We start from the raw sequence: 6142 nt of genomic DNA, 5'->3' as shown, positions 1-6142 counted from the left end.
AAATTATTTGTTCTGAGGATAACAAGAAGATGAGGCTTGCAGTGTTGATCTCTACTATAAGGCTCTTGTTGGAGTAAAAGTTTAAATGGCAACACTTAGAGAGAGAGAGCTAAATGCCAGGTGGTAAAGCTTTTATTAGTACCAATATCTAAACAGCATTAGTGTCTGTGCTTGATTCTAAACAAGTATGGCTTAGACTGAAAAATATCAATCACTGTATAGACAGCATGGGGCTTATTCAATTTGCTGCAAAACTTGTAGCTATAAGTTACCACACTGGTACTTCAGACCATATGGGTTAGTGTCTGTGAGCCGCCTGTTGAATTAGATACACTGCATGTCTTCTGCATGGCCATAATGTAAAGCACATTTCTCAGTTTGGCTGGCACGCAGGGAGCACTGCTCTGAGAGCCAGGACACAGCTGATGACCAATGGGGGAGAGGAGAGGAGGAGGGGAGGGGAGGGGACAGGAAAGGAGTGGAGAAGAGGGTATGGGAGGAGAGGGAAGGGGTTTAGAGGAGGGAAAGAGGAAAGGCGAGAGGGGAGGGGAGGTCTGTACACTCCTACAAAAAAGGGTAGCAAAAGGGTTCTTTGGCTGTCCCCATCAGATAACCCTTTTTGGTTCCAGGTAGAACCCTTTTTGGTTCCAGGTAGAACCCTTTTTGGTTCCAGGTAGATCCCTTTTTGGTTCCAGGTAGAATCCTTTTTGGTTCCAGGTAGAACCCCTTTTAGTTCCAGGTAGAACCCCTTTTGGGTTCCATGTAGAACCCTCTGTGTTGCAGGTAGAAAGGGTTCTTCAAAGGGTTCTCCTATGGGGACAGCCGAAGAACCCTTTTAGGCTTTAGATAGCACCTTTTTTTTCAAAGAGTGTAGTACTACATCAGAGCAGGGAGAACTCTCTCTCTCCCCAACATACCAACCCCCTAACACACTGTAAGAAAGAATCCCCACAACGCTCAAAACTTGTCTTAATTTAAACTTCTGGACATTTTAGAATGTGAGAGAGAATAGATTTAGCGTAGGTTTAACATAGCATGTTAGTGATAAACTGCTCTAAGATAGAGGAGAATTATAAAACAATACATTAAAACATTCATTCTAAAATAATATGAACACAATTCTTTAAGATGCATGCAATAAATATCCAAATGTCTCATGACAAGATGGTTACCCAAAATGAAGACCTGTACATCAAAGAGGAAGGGAGACAACATAAAGCATGCTAACATAGGTTCTATCAAAAGGAACCATTTGCATTACAGTGCTTGAGTGTTGTCTGTTTGTGGCACTACTACGTAAACTGGCCCATGCCAGAGCACCGGCATACCAAACGCTTAGAGCACATAGTCATAGAACAGCGGTCTCAGGAGGACAACATCTGTTGGATGACAGAGTAACACGCCACACATGTTTGTGTTATGAGAAGAGATGACTACTATAACCCTGCAGGATGTCATATGTATGCCAGCTCAACAACTGAAACCTCCACAGTGATGGGGTCTGTGGGGATGAGTCAGAGAGCAGTATGTTCCTATGAATGTCTCTTCTATGGTCGGATGACACAAGTGCAACTCACTGGTTTGCCAGAGCCACACGCTCACCACGAACGACGTTTAAACTATGTATTACACTTATTAACATGAAGACCCCTTTATTGGTCAAATGCACACAAGGTCCAGACAAAATGTGACTTCTGCTTTTAACCCAACCCCTCCGAAAGATACACACAGATACACACAACAGAGGAGGCTGGTGGGAGGAGCTATAGGAGGACGTGCTCATTGGAACGTCTGGAATAGAATAAATGGAACCGTATTAAACACATCAAACATATGGAAACCACACGTTTGAGTCCATTCCATTCCAGGCATTACAATGAGCACATCCTCCTATAGTTCCTCCCACCAGCCTCCCCTGCCACACTGGGCTTCCGGGGATTATTACATATATTACTACGTGGATTAACAACACAGAGTTGTCTTCTCAAGTGAAGACTGAGGACTCCAATGAAGTGAATGATGCTATGATAATGCTCCATGGCTGTCAGTGGCTCCCCTGCGTAGCTATGCGTACAAGGTGATTCTGTTAAGGTCATTCACACAGGGATGCGGGGCACCAATGGTTCACTGGTGGGGACCGGCACTTCACCAAGGGTGAGTTGAGAGAGCTGTACAAACAGCCCCTTTAGCACTAACGCACAAAGTGGCCAAGGTACACAGTGTGTGCGTTCGTGTGTGTGTGTGTGGGACACCCCGGGACTCCTTGTCAAGCGTATCGTCTGTAGTGAGAATGTAAACATTGTTAAAGGTCCGTAGCGGTGACAGACAAACAGACATGTGTACAGAGATGCTCCACCATGTTGTAAAATACCTCTACAACCAAGGTGTTGTTGACTCAGGTTTGTCACTCCATAGACATTCAAATGTGTAGAATGTGCATACAAGTGTAAGCATCCCAAACATACCCCCCCCCCCCAACACACACACATTCACAAGGGTGTAAGTCTGGCAAGACATTTCATGATATTAAACAGACATTACGGTATGCACAATTCAGCAAAAATAAATAAATATCCTTTGACAATCATTGTACAATAAATATGTTTTAAGAAGAGATGTCATTATCCAGTTGTGGACAGCTACAGTACAGTAGAGCATGACTGAGGTGACTGAGGTGACTGAGGTGACACACATTAGTTGGATTAGTTCTAATGGGATCTCTGTCTCGACTGATTTAATTTACACTTCCTTCATGTCCAGTAAATCAGTCTCTATTATAGCTGTCAAACATGTGTTAGTCAAGGTGAGAAAACTGTAAAGAGCCAGACGGGACATCCTCTTACCTTCAGTGTATCAGTTCTCTGCTGTGTCTTGGCTCCTAAAACATGATTGAGTCTCTGTTAGTGTCTCTTTTTTCTCTCTCCCTCTTTTTTTCTCTCCCTCTTTTTCTCTTTCTCTCCTTCGCTCTCTGTATCAGAGAAGTGCTCTAGACGGCGGTCAGTCGCCTTCTGAGGACGGAGTCTCCAGCCAGTTGTGTTTTTAGGGGTTGGACAAGATCCCTCTGAAGTGCAGGGCTGTAGTGTTGTGGGTTAGAGTTACTCTCCAGTGTCCTGGGAGTTCCACCGGAGGAGGGGCCACTCTGAGCTCTCTGGTTACATAGTCACATCACAGGGGATCTCCTCTCCTCTCCTCTCCTCTCCTCTCCTCTCCTCTCCTCTCCTCTCCTCTCCTCTCCTCTCCTCTCCTCTCCTCTCCTCTCCTCTCCTCTGCTCTCCTCTCCTCTCCTCTCCTCTCCTCTCCTCTCCTCTCCTCTCCTCTCCTCTGCTCTGCTCTGCTCTGCTCTGCTCTGCTCTGCTCTGCTCTCCTCTCCTCTCCTCTCCTCTCCTCTCCTCTCCTCTCACACACTGATAAAGCCAGCCTACTGCTCTGCCGAACAGTGAACAGAGACATACACTCTGTCTCTGTCTCAGAGGATAGTGTCAGTGGTCCACAACTGCTGAGCCTCTAACACACGGAGAGGGAGAGAGAGATGGAGGGAGAGAGAGAGAGAGAAAGGGGAGAGAGGGAGGAAGACAGAGGGGGGAGACGTAGAGAGAAGGGGATAACTGAGAAAAAGAGTAAAAGAAAAACACACTGAAGTGATTTGTTTGAGGAGTAACTGAAGCAGTTCTGATTGTCTCCACTAGCAACAGGACTGGACTGCACCTAGGAGTCAAAACAAGCACAAGAGTTAAAGAGGGAGAGAGAGAAAGAGAGGGAGAAAGAGAGAGATAGAGAAAGGGGAGAAAGAGAAAGAGAGGGAGAAAGAGAGAGAACGAGAGAGAGAGGTCCAGGAGAAAACACCTCAGTGTCAGGCTATAGAAATAAAATAAAAAACGTCTCTCTCTTAGTGGAATAACTCAGCTTCACTTTCTGTAATACTCACCCCATCTACATAAAGCATGAAAGAGAGAGAACAGCAGGTTTGAGACCACAGGAGGTTTGTATGGTGCATAGGAGCTCTGTTTTCAGCTTGAAAGAATGTCTCTCTTACACACACACCTTCCCTCTCTTCATCTCACCCCCCCCCCTCCCCTCTGTTTCTTTCTGTGTCTCTCTCTCTCATCGTCATAAAATAACCGTTTTAAAATGTAAAGACGGGGCGGCCGAGCATGCGTGCGATTGAGTCTGTTTCTGCAGTAGCATGGACTCAACAACATTATGAAACGTTGTTGCTCTTGCAGGCGCAGCACACATCAAAATAGAATGAATAGAATTGGAAGCGCCAACCCTGACAATTTGACTGGTAAACGCATGGGTACACTCGCAATAGATCCCCACACTGGAGGTGTCATAATACCCATAAAACCTACTGGTCAAACAGGGAAATGTTTCCAATCATTTTTCCACCATTCAGGCTGTGTTTTGTGTAGGCATATCCTGGCTTGACGTTTTGATAACCATGAATGTTTTAACTGTCTAGCTAACTAGAACATACAACTAGCTAGCTAGGTATGATATGCTAGGACTGTCACAGAGAGAGGTACAGGGGAGCGTTGGAGAGAGAGTTCGTAATGTGTGTATGTGTGCATTTTAATTCTAGCTAATCACTGCCACTAATACGCCTGACAAGCTTAGAATCAACTAATTATCAAGCCCTTGATTGGCTTATCAATGTGTTACTGCTGGGCTGGAACAACATGTTCAAACATCTCCAAAACCAGGAATAATAACAAACCCTGATTTACTGGTGACCAAGGACGTGTTTCAATTGCAGAGAACATACGGATCAGGAGATGAATCAGCTGACAGAGGATGCAGAGAGGAGTGCATGTATGTAGATGGCTCTACCCAATACTTTATCTAAAGACAGCCTATCTCCTGTTTCTGTTGTGTGAGGCAGCTTGGCGTACAAGTACACCCCCTGGAAAGGACGTTAGTCTGTTGCAGGGCTTTGAATACCTAAAACATATGGCGTGTCGTCTCTACTATGTTGTCCATTATTTCCAGATGATGTACAGTGGGTCTGCGTTTATCCCTTACGAATAGTATAGGTTAATACTGTATCCTACTAGTTGTCAGAAAAGCAGCACAGCTACTGTGGATTTAAATGATTTGACTTATCTTTTGAAGGCATTCACGTGATAAGGGTTCTGGGGATTATGGGTAAAAAAGGACATACCGCATCAGTTGGAGGAGATTAAGAAGCGTACTGATGGGCCAGAGAAGATGTCAGACACAGCCCTCTGCAACTGCCTGAGAGTATGGTAGTAGTAGTGCCTTGGTCATCACATGGTGCTCAGATCAATGGCTATTTTCACTGACAGTTTTGCAAATTTTCTAATTGATATTTATTTATTTATTTTACTTTTTGCTGTGCCACCTTTTTTTTCAACTGGTGTTTCAAAAGATCTCTGTCATAGAAAAAAAGGACAGGGGCAGGACAGGAGAAAGAGGCAAAGAGGCAGAAGACTAACGCCACAATGTTTAGTACATTGTGTGAAGATGAGTGTAGGGACATGGCTAAGGAGATTCATTGGGCTGATGGGCAAGTCTGCATCAGTAGACGCAATAATTGGTGACATGGCCCCAGAGGAGAAAGGTATAACTGTATATATCAGAAGTAAAAACAAAAGTGTCTCTCTTTGTGGATTGATAGCAGCTGCATCAGAGTTCTGCTGGATGTAACATGGTTCTTGGTCTGTTATGCCTCTCTGTCGTCTTTTCAGTTTTATCTTGCTGCCTACCCACTACCCACAGATGTCAGTTCAACGTCTAGTTTTGATTTACATTTGCTTGAGTTGTCAATGTGAATTCAACGTGAAACCAACAGAACATTTCACCATGTCATTGGTGAAAATACATAATGACCTGACGTTGATTGCTTTTTGCAAATCCAATTCGTTTTCCACGTTGATTCAACATCACATAGATTTTTACGGTTTAAATTAGGTGGAAACAACATTGATTCAACTACTTTTTGCCCAGCGGGTACTTTGTCCCTTTTGCCTGCTTTTCTAATGTTTTTCATTGTTGTTTTCAATATGTGGTGTTGTGATATCCCTCTTGTCGTGATGTGCCTTGGCCAACAGGTTTCACATTATGTGGCATTGTGATATCCCTCTTGTTGTAATTTGTTTTGTTTATTTAACCTTTATTTAAC

The 6142-nt window shown here is 44.1% G+C and overlaps 1 protein-coding gene across 2 annotated transcripts in view; it reads right to left on the bottom strand.

The window, feature by feature from the left end:
• Positions 1 to 3180, bottom strand: part of LOC115205391 (platelet-derived growth factor receptor beta) — a 49526-nt gene extending 46346 nt beyond the window's left edge. For both annotated transcript variants that reach the window (XM_029771337.1, XM_029771338.1), the window contains exon 1: positions 2844 to 3180. The gene's annotated coding sequence lies outside the window, so the exon portion shown is untranslated. The remainder of the gene's footprint in view (positions 1 to 2843) is intronic.
• Between the last annotated feature and the right edge of the window lie 2962 nt (positions 3181 to 6142).

The sequence above is a fragment of the Salmo trutta genome, chromosome 13 (assembly GCF_901001165.1).
Source record: "Salmo trutta chromosome 13, fSalTru1.1, whole genome shotgun sequence".
NCBI classification, from domain to species: domain Eukaryota; kingdom Metazoa; phylum Chordata; class Actinopteri; order Salmoniformes; family Salmonidae; genus Salmo; species Salmo trutta.
This window is presented reverse-complemented; position numbering and strand designations above follow the sequence as displayed.